This window comes from Lactuca saligna, chromosome 9 (genome assembly GCF_052625555.1).
Source record: "Lactuca saligna cultivar CGN05327 chromosome 9, ASM5262555v1, whole genome shotgun sequence".
In the NCBI taxonomy this organism is placed as follows: domain Eukaryota; kingdom Viridiplantae; phylum Streptophyta; class Magnoliopsida; order Asterales; family Asteraceae; genus Lactuca; species Lactuca saligna.
Genome location: NC_136425.1, coordinates 64,720,435 through 64,732,380, shown reverse-complemented (window position 1 = coordinate 64,732,380; position 11,946 = coordinate 64,720,435).

Sequence of the window (11,946 nt, the reverse complement as noted above, 5' to 3'; positions counted from 1 at the left end):
TTTCGGGTTTAGATCAATTAAACACAATGAAATGATGGGGTAAAAGGAGTTTACGGCCCAGACACGTGTCAAGGCCGTAGACACCTTCAAACATGCCAAAATATTGGTTTTTATTCCCCAAATGGCCTTATACTATTACTATAAAATGCTAGGAAGGTATTAAGGGCCTAAAACTTCACTTAACTCATGACATAGGAGTTCACGGCCGTGAACTCCCTTAGGGATGGTTCATGGGCCGTAAACTCCCTAATGAAGCCCTTAGAAGCCTTAAACCCACTCATGCCTTTTGGAATTGGACCTAGAAAAATTTCACTAACAAGATAGAGCCTTAAAACACACTAGAACCCCCTCACCATGAGTTTACGGCCGTAAACTCATGGTGAGTACTCTTTGGGCCGTAAACATAGCATTGAGAGTTTACTCTCGGATAGTAAACTCCATTCCTAAGCCATACACACCTGTAGACGCTACCCGGGACACCCCAAACACTTAACCAAAGTGTTTTCCGCTCCTTAGAGTGCGTATACTTGTTTAATTAATATTAAATATACTAATTGTATGTGAACATATGTTAAATAGGTCATTGAGTGTGTTCGAGTCTTTACGTGATACCGAACACCCAACCGGTACCTCCGTCGGATCTACTTACACCAGGTGAGTTCATACCCCTGAATGAACCTTTGTAATGTTTTTACATGTTTTATAGGGGGGGGGGGGGAATACAAGTTAAACATGCCAGTTATCATATCAATCACATGTGATTGATAACCCGCATGCACAAGATTTTACCACACTGTACACTGCTTTACCAAGTAGGATACTATAATGGTTTCAAAAAGGTTTTCATTTGTTTCAAAACTCTTACTTATACTATTTTATCTAAATTCATTTTAAACTGGTTTATAAAGGTTCCAAGGATTTATAAAGTTTTTCAAACTAATTTTACCAAAGAATACCAAATGTGATTTTCCCTGAGTATAAAGGTTTTTCCAAGGTTTTCATCGAAGTTCCCTTTTTCGACGTATACTTTTACTTGTTTGTTACTGCTGCTTCGCTTTACTTATTTAAACTCCTACTTGATAACACATTTCCTTCGTGATACGCTTATACCGGTTATTGTCTCTATATCGCTTATACTTGTAGCCACTTATACTTGATAGACGCTGTTACTTCACCAGTTGTTGTTTCCACTTCGTGATACACTTATACTTGGTACACTTATACTTCACGATTCGATTATCCCACACTGTACGCTTATACTTCACGACTCATTTATTCCACTGTACGCTTATACTTCACGACTCGGTTATTCCACTTTATGCTTATACTTCACTAGTCGGTTATTCCACACTGTACACTTATACTTCACGATATGATTCCACTTGATACACACGCAAGCGTAGTTAGATGTATGACTGTGCTTGTATAGATGCATATAAATAATGATTGAAGGACTTTGGAAGGCTTGTCCGCCCTATTTCCTTTTCTTCGTTGAGATGTCGTCTGGTGGGATCGGATGTCCATCCGAAGGTCGTTCGAATCATTAGTTATATATTATGTACACAAGCATAGACATATGGGTTTACTTTAGTCAGTTCAGTTATGAGTCTCTACCTCTAGTTCAGCACTTACATTAGAAACACACTACCCACTATTTGGAAGTCTTTACCCACTATTTGGGGTGCATCTTCAGGACACAACTTTCTCCGTCGTCTAGTTGGTAACCAGAGTCTCCTGTAGGGAGAGCGGACATTGTGTGTATAGATCTATACGGGATTGACACCCCCGCACCCTGACTGCTAGCTACAGTCCACGGTCCACCAAGCCAAGGGGTGACAAATGTCATATTTATAGACGCTTGTAGGGCGTCTGGAACTCTAGTCAGTATGGTTACGAGTATCCTAGGTTACCTTATAATTCATGGCCTTAAGGTAACGGTATTTCACTGGCAATTTACACTGTATGCTGGTAACTCATTTTCAGAGTCACACTGTTTTGACCTTGCAAGATGTATCTTTCATTTGATACTATCTGCGGTCTGTATTCTCTGTTTTGACCTTGCAAGATGTATCTTTCATTTGATACTGTCTGCGGTCTGTATTCTCTGTTTTGACCTTGCAAGATGTATCTTTCATTTGATACTGTCTGCGGTCTGTATTCACTGTTTTAGACCTTACCAGTTGTACCATTCATTTGGTACCTTCTGGGGTCTGTGTCTCCATTTGTTAGACGGAACCAGGCGTGTCGTTCGTTTGATACTCTCCTGGAGTCTATGATTCCTATGCCTTAGTCAGCAGTCCTCACTGCTGAGGCATAAGTTATTTCCCTGACTTCTCTTGCTTCCTTTAATAATCAAATTCAATATTTTGATAATGATAGCGATTAAGGGAAAACTACTTTTTACCACATAACTTTGTCCAATCTTGGTAGAAGGCTGCTTTTATTAAAGAAAATATAGGATTTTCTGGAAAGAACTCTAATACACTATAAACTCTTAAACTACTACATTATAAAGTTATTTAAATAAAATGTCACTAATTACTTATGAACTCACCAACATTTGTAAAAATGCTGATACTCGCTTTTTAAATAACTTGTATTCTCAGGTTAGCATTAGACAGGTACATCCCCGGAGCTGTTGATGAAGATAGCTTAGTACCATGCTGTTCTTATTACATTTGTCTGTATTACTTTGATACTCTGTTATGTAAACTATGTAAAACTATTACTATTAATGCAATGTTTTGTTGTACTTTGATTACTATAATGCATGTGTTGTGCTACTTGACATGACGTCATCCACCCCAGAACGTTTCCGCCGTTCCGGTTTTGGGGTGTGAAATTTTTATACCATATATTACAACAAGATAAAGTTTTCAAATCATTCAAGAAAAAAGATTGTAAGATTTATTCCTTATTGAGTTTGGTCTTCAATAGTTCGACTGCTTCTGGTGCTTTTCATAATGCCTCAACTTGTGCTCCTCAAACATCAGAAGAAGAGCACAGAATTGAGGATGAGTATCTAGAGGGTGGTAGTTTTGGTGAGAGTGAGTTTAATGGGGGTAGTCGGAAGGGAAAACATATGATGGAAGAGGAAATGGAGGGTTTACCAGGTACAAGAAGAATGAAAAAAGGTCCTGGAAATTCCAAATATTATACCTTGTTGGATGCATTTTTGGAATCAATAGTCGCTAGAAAGGAAAGAGATTTAGCAAGAGCAGAACATTATAAGTTAAAGTATGGTGATGTAACAAGCTCATTGACCGAGGAATACTCCATTAGTGATTGTATGATAACTTTAGAAGCTACACCTGGTGTTGGTGCAAGATCTTACACTAAAGCATTGTCCTTCTTTCCTGATATTAATTGAAGAAAAATGTTCCTAATGATGTCTGAGAATAGGAGGAAACAGTGGCTTGATAGTTTAGATGAGTAGTTGTTTTAGAATTTAGGGATGTCATATAAACATATTGCACTAGTTTAAGTTTTGATGTTTATGTATAAACTTGATGTCATTTTGTGGAACATTTTGATGATATGTATGGAACTTGTGATGGGTTTTGGTCATAAGACATCCTATGTGCTCATACAAACCCTAATGCTTGGATCTAGGTTTCTCTATTGTACATGCATTGAATCCAAGACTATAAACCCTAATTCTAGCATTCAAGTAATCATATTAATATGTAATTAGGTTTAAGATCATACCTTGATTGTTATGTAGCAATAACAATCCCAAATCTCCTTGTAATGACTTTGGAAGGCTTAGAGTCACAAGTGTCACTCCTCTAATGGTTTACAAACACCATAAGCAAATGGAGAAGGTATAAAGAGAGAGGTGAGAGGTTAGAATTCGTATCTAGGACCTCTTGGGAAGGGATACACGAATTCATGACCTTAGAGGTGTTTATATAGGTGTAGAGATAGGGTTTCAGTCATTATCCTTATCTAGTTGATTATCCATTAAGCAACCAATAAGATAATCCTTGAATCCTTATCATACTCGAATTCTAAGGCTTTCCAACCTTAAATTCGTCCACCATATAAATAAGATAATCCTTACCTTATTTTGTAGCTATCACATAATTACAAATCAGCCCCTCTAGTTTAATTAATTACATTTGATCACAAAACTAATTCTTAATTAATTATTGACCAATATTAATTAAACAAATATGATTTCTCCTTTAATATATTATTCTTATAACATATTAATAAATCATATTATCCTCTCTCTCTTTATTCATTTCTCCAATCAAGTTGCTTTGGTGAAGGCAACCCAAAAGGACCATGCACCATCGGGTCAAGTACATACCAACATAGTTATGGACTTAGACACTAATCCAACAGTCTCCGACTTGGATAAGTCTAACAACTATTCTGTGTATGACTTCAGATCCTGATCTGCAATCGTAGCTTTCCAAAGCCGCTGTCAACTCTGATCATATCAGATACGCGTGTCCTTAGATAAGCGATCATATATTCCTCCATTCTAGATATCATATGAGATATGATTTCAAATCATTCTCTTTGTACTATATCTCGATTTCCGATTTATGACGACAGACTAATTGAACAAATCAAATTAGCCCTAGCCCGGCCGAGCATTTACGTATGTCATCACTAAACCATCGAGGGGCCCAAAGATATCGCTTTTATCCCACCTTGGATAAAAGGAACGGATAAACTTTGATACAATGCTTGCTTGCACTCACTAACCAAATCACACACAACAATATGTTTTATAACACCAAGTTACTAGTGCGTTTTCATATTATCAATGTGCAACCGATTAGCAAGATACAACTCACACATCTCGATTTCAAGAATATAAGATGTTATCGTCTCACTAATCACTCGAGATACAATTCATGGAGTGATCCAAGTGAGCGTGGGTTTAATCCAATGCTCAAATCATATTCATAAGCACTCATGAACGTTGCAGCAAACATTTGCTTATGTATAATACTCTTTTAGACAATCCACACTCCAATTCACGACAGTCTTCATTCATATCTACTTCCAACATATGAACGATTGTGGCCCGTTTGAATAATTCGATTATTCTTAATAAACTCAATTATTCTGGAAGTCAAAACATGCAAAGTGAAACACAAGAATAATACTAATCCCATATGGCCTCAAACCTTTGAGTATAAACAAAACACGTTTTATTTATCACCATATTGATTACTCATTATTTGTCGTTTCGGGTAATCAACTTCTTACTTGAATTCCAACACTTGTCCCATGCTCCTAGCATGCACACAATGTTTACCTATGGTTCTTACTTTTGTGAAATAGACAAATTGAACACATTTCCAATCATTCTCATTTTACAACTCCAAATCCATTTTCTTAAGTGTAAGAATATCATATTCTTGTTACTTATAGAATATACTAGATTCTAACACTTTATGCAACGATCTTTTTTTTTTAATGTCACTGCAGCAAAGTCTCAAAGACTATTGCCAATGATATTACAAAGTCCTCTTTCGGAGATTGTTACAAGACAATTCCTTAGATATGATGTCTCTCACTCAAAGTACATTCCTTTGAACATCCTTTTGCATGAAGGTTTCTAATCTAGTCATAGATTTTCAATATTTACTTCCCAATATGGACACGCTTCCATATTTTCCAACTAGAATCTTATCTATTCGTAATGATGTCGATATTGTCCATCCAATATGGAAACATTTCCATAATTTCCAATACTATACTTCCAACTACTCACAAGCGACCAATTCTCGTCGAACTTCGAATCGTCCTTTGATAGTTGTTTAATTATTTTAGTCAGAACCAATTCTAGTCCCTTTTCCCTCTAAATTCGCTAGACATTTGGAAAATTTTAGAATGGTCAAACATTAAAGCATTTGCAATCGATCCTATACTCGAAGCGTATGGGACACGACTCACAATGTTTTATTTTCTATGTTCTCAAAATTCGAATTGTGAAGAGGAATGCCGTAATCATAATCGAAACTTTAAGAACGCACTATGTACCTTTGACTAAATTTATCAACATTTCACAACCTAATCCTTTAGGTTTGAAATGAAGCATAATATTCTCTCCCTTAATTATAGCAAAACAACCTTTCAACTCTTACAACTTTGCAAAGTATGACTCTTGTTTTCTATAATTAATATTGACAACTATGCAATACTTGCCTTAATAATCATACAATCATAACATTTATGCTCCCACTATCATGATGATTATTATAAAACATAACACTTATGCTCCCACTAGCTTCGACATGTATTCATAAACATCTTAACTTTCAGAAAAACAATACTTATTGAATTTCTTAAGTTCATGTTTCTAATACTTAGTGCTTTGATAATCTTTTATCAAGACTTCTTGAACTTATACACTTTTGCCTTAGATAGTTCATATGTGTGTCTTAACAATTAAGACTAATTGCCAAACCTCACAATTCAAATTATGGAAAGGGATGCCGTAACCATGATCGAATTCGAGAATGCAATTTTACAATCACTATCTTTAAAATCTTTCTTAGTGAAAGCATTTTCTCACAATCATTTTCATGAAGGAGGAAATCTTATGCCACTTAGATTTAAACGGTGTATGTGTTCCTATCCATGTGAATTTGTTAAAAACCAAAGTTTACGACAAATTCAAACTCATATGGATCGAACTTTCTTAATCTTGATTTCTTGCCTTATGGTAGCACAGCTGCCCACCACGTCTTCCAAGTAGTTAAGTAGCTCACCTTTTCCTATCAATGTACTTTCCATTGATCAAGGTCCTTGCCTTTTATGCATTCAAATGAGAACTCATAGGACTCACATGCATAATTAACTCGATTGGATTGGCACAGAAACAAAATAATGTCTTCACGATAGGTTGTAAACCTCAACTCGTGTGCTAGTGATGATCGATAAGGCTTATTTGATTTGTTCTTGAAACTTTTCAAGACTATTAAGACTCCCACTGACTCCTTGACATATACGATTCTCTTATCAAAACATTTTTTGATAAACAAATATTCAAGAGTTAGTGTAGCTTATATCAAAACAAAACACTTCATAATTTTGGTCTTAGTTGGTCTTTGTCTTATCCAAGACATCACAACTTTCCACAATTGATGAATGTTATAAACCTTCTTAATACTATTCACTCAATGTCACAATCTTGACTTTAAGACTTGTTTTGGAACGAAGTATGATTGACTTCTTGATTTGACCATTTCTTCAATCTTTGATTCCTCTTCTTGGACATACAATTGTACCAAGACTCATTAGAGGATCAATTGAGATATGGTTCTTAATCATTAAGACCTATCATAAAGCATAAAAGCTACTCTCCCTTCTTCTTAGAATGGAGAAACTCTTATCTTTCTGCCTACTTGATTATTCTTATTCGTTTTGCTATTGATCTAAACCCTTTAATCAATTCAAAATTACACTTAATCTTGTAAGTGTAATCATATTTACTAAGCCTTTAGTAAATCATGACGAATATCTTTGTTACTCTTATGGTGAACTTGATCAACACACAACTTTGTGTACTCGATCTCCTAGTCCTTCACTTGACACTTTGTCAATGAATTAGTCTAATTTCCAAATACGAAATTTCTCATTCATCGTGCATCCACGTTGCATGATTCCAAGTTTCTGTCCAATTGAAACTTGGGCGATGAGAAACTCTCCCTATTTGGTAAATTCTTGACATTTCCATAAATAACATAACTAAGAATCATATCCATTCGTTGTAGAAATATGCAAACATCAATTTTCACATAATGATTTCATTGCAAGGAAGTAAACAAATAAATAAATAAGTCAAACAAAATTTATTTTATTTATAAAAGCAGCGGAAAAACATTTGTCCTTACAATGCAAAATCTATTGAAAACTATGTAAAAAGAAAATTTCTGACAACTCTATCATAACTATCTAAGCTCAAAATCCAATCTTCAAGCCCATGAGATCGAGATCCATCTCTTGTGATTAGATTCATCTTGCTCTCTTATCAAGCTTCCTTTCTTTTCACCGATCCTTCAAAACATTCAAATGCAATCTTATCACATCATGTATTAAGAATCAATGGATATGAACTTAATGGAGTTAGATAGTGGATTCTTACCTAAAGCGTAGTCATACTTTTGACTCTCCCATCTCTTAGATCTCTTAGGTAGATAGGGCAACTTCGTCTCCAATGCCCCTTCTCTTGGCAATAAAAGCAAATTGACTCCTTTGGAACAACACATGGAACTACTTTAGACATCGCCTTTCTCATATGATCAAACTTTTTCAATCATTGCATGTCTTTCATTGCCATTGTCTATATCCATAGAGGTCTTGAAGGCAGATTCACCAATCAACTTTGCTTTTCTATTGCGCCAAACCATTGTTGATTCAGCAGCAATAAGCATGTAGGTGAGATCTATAAGTTTCATGTCGTGGTTCATCATATAGTACTCTTTTACGAACTCACTATACGAGTTAGGAAGTGACTGAAGAACCCAATCAATAGCCATCGCTTCACCGACAACGGATCCCATCATTCTTAATCTATCAATGTGTGACTTCATCCCTAAGATGTGTGCACACACCGACTTGCCCTCTTTATGTTTACTTGCCAAAAGGGCTTGAGTGATATTGAACCTTTCAATTTTACAATCTTGTGGGTTAGGGAGAATAGTTGGAGGAGGAGGAGGAAGTGAAGCATGATTACTTGTTCCTCGATCGAATCGTGGAATATCATCTTCATGTGGAATGCTTGTTCCACGGGATTTGAGAAGACCATAGTTGTCGAACTTTGACATCGGGAGAAAAAAACGAATTCAAGTTAGTTGATTGATTGAGTCCTTGGTAAATCACCCAAATGAAATTCCAAGGCTAGGATCCAACACAATATCCTACAACTCGGGAGAGGGATGTCGTAACCTAAATTGCAGAACATTTGAAGGTAAGTGAATGACGATTCACTAGTTTCCACCATGAAAAAACGAAAAAAGAAATTTAAGTTTTAAATCTATGAAAACTCCTAGATCCTTTGAGATTCATTGAACATTTCAATGGCATGTTTAAATCTCGATATGCCCCTCTTGTTTGTGACTGGGATGCCGAGGATCACAAAGCGGGTGTGAATAACCATGCAAACTACATGGTGCCCTCACATGTTACAATCACCTATTCGATGTGCCGGTAAACCACACACGCTCCACCGAACTATAACAAACATTGAGTCGCCCTTTGCTACCTCTGCTTAGAACCATTTAGTGTGCCGGTAAACCACACACGCTCCACTAACGTCTTCGCAAGGGCACAAAGTGTAATTTCATGGAATTGCATCAATTCACTTTTGCCTAAGTAACTAAGATTGGGAATTTGAAAAACATTTAGTTACTTTGTATTTCATTATACTTATAATGGAAGGTTTCTTCCTATCCTACCCGTTCGGCTAACGACCCTCTACTAGTCAAGAGTGCGGTGGATAAGAGTGGATACCCATTCAATCGCCATTTTATAGGCAATTTCCTTAAACACCCCTTATAGACCAGCTTCGCGAATGAGGCCTACTAACGATAAGACTGACTTTTACTCATACATATATATAATGTTAGACTTTTAATGTTATATATAGTATAGAGTGTATTTTATACTTTTAAAATACTATATGGTTAACTCTAACAATTACACCTTTAATTCAATTAAATGGTTAACCTAAACCTTTATGGATTTATTAAACCTCTTTTAATTATACTCCTTAATTAATTAATAAAACCATAAGGGTGTGATTTGAACTTTTCAAAACATTACTAGGGTTTTAGAATTTAACATTTCTAATTAAACTTTTAATCAACTTTTAAATTTCAAAACTTGAGGGAAAATTTTGAAACCTTTTTCAAAACATTAGGGTTTTAACTATTTAAATTTCAAAACCCCAAAACTTTTGGGTTCAAATTTAAAATATAAAACCTAAAGGGGAAAATATGAAACCTTTCATAACAACAAGGATCAAATAACAAATAATTTTAAATTAACATTTAATCACATAATTATCCATATTTGATTTATTTAATGATTTCTTGCAAAACAATTTATCAATTTACTCAAAATAATTAATCAATTATCTTATAAGGAAACAATTATCTTGTTAATTGATAATTATCTTTAATTAGATCAAGAATATAGTCATATATATCATAAAATCGGATTTATATTGATCTAACATGATAAGGTAACTATCCATATGCAAAAACAACAAGAAATCCCGAGATAAGCATCATCTGACGCTCGAACTCGCCGAGTACCTCACTGTACTCGCCGAGTTGAGGTCTACTCGCCGAGTACACTGTGGTACTCGCCGAGTTCCTCAGCTATAAAGCCCAAAAACGATTCTCCAATTATACAATGCATCAATACAATTGAAACCAAATCCAAACCCCAAGGTGAGTTCATACCCCCTTGTTTTCGGTTTTCTACTCTTTTTTGGGGGATAATACAAGTAAAATGTGTAAATCTATGTGTCTTATGCATGTTATGTGTGATTTCTTGAATTATGTTGTGAAAATGTGTTAGATCTTGACAAATCTCAAAATTCTTGACAAAAATTAGTAGAATTCATAAACTAAAACATTTTTATACATTATACTACAAATATAATAGTATATTGCATGTCTAAAATGTGTAAAACAAAACAAAGCTTTACATAAGAATCTTTGACAAATAAAGTAAAGTTTAGGGTTAACAGTGATGTTTTTGGTTTTGTAAGGATCAAAGATGTTATATTTGGATAAAACTGAAAAGTTTATCATAATCACTCTTTTTAAAGGACCAAAATGTAAATTTTAGTATTTTGGGCTTAGAAGTTTGGGCCTTACGGTTTTGGGCCCAATTTGTGAAAAAATGAGACTTTTAGGATTAAAAATGTTATTTGATCAAAAGTTTGAACCAAAAATGTAAATAAACCAAAATCAGGTTTAAAATGACATTATTTCTAAATTGGATTAAAAATGAAAAGTTTTTGGAATTTGGGCCGAAAATGTAAAATTCACGAAAAATGGGCCAAAAATGTAAACTTATGCCAAATAAGGGCTGGAAATGTTAATAATTGCATTTTGAGCTGAAACTGTAATTTAAATTATAATTGGGCCGAAAATGCCAAGTAAAATGACTTAAAGGACTAAAAATGTTATTTTTCATCAAAAATGACTAACAATGTCATTTTATATTAAGAAGGGGTTGAAAATGTAATTTCATGTGAAAAAGGGGCTAAAATGGTCAAATAAATATTTTGAGTCGAATGTGTCAGTTATTAAACAATTGGGCCAAGGATATAATTGTTTATAAGGATTTAAAAATGGTATATTTTTATAAACTAATAATATCGTTATAGATTAAACGTTGGGTATCTCAACAGGAAATGCTTCATATAAAAATATTATATCACATCAAATATACAAAAATAGAACAATGGTACGAATATTGAGCCTGATACTTGTAATACATGCTTATTGGGCCTTCGTGATCAATTTTTCGTGATCCATTTGCATGTTTATTGGGCCTAATATATTCAATTCATGTCTACCGGGCCTTAGTGGCCCAATGATATGCTCAATGGATCTAAATTAATTTTTATATGCTATTGGGCCTTAGTGCCCCATTCGCATGTTAATTTTTCCTAGAGTGATTCATTGTATGCTTAATGGGCTTCAACATGTCCGTTTACATGCCATCAAGCCTAGAAATAACTTACGTGTTTAATGGGCCGCACCTGTCCTTTTTCATGTTTGTTGGGCCGTATCTTTCACATTCAAGTATCATCAGGTGTTAGTAAATCAAACTACATTAAACATTAAACATATTCATGTGACAAATCATTGGGATCTAGTGAGAACTATCGGTTGACACCATTAAGTGTTTGGCCGTAGCCTGTAGTTATAATCAGAGTCTCCTAGAGGGAGAGCGAGA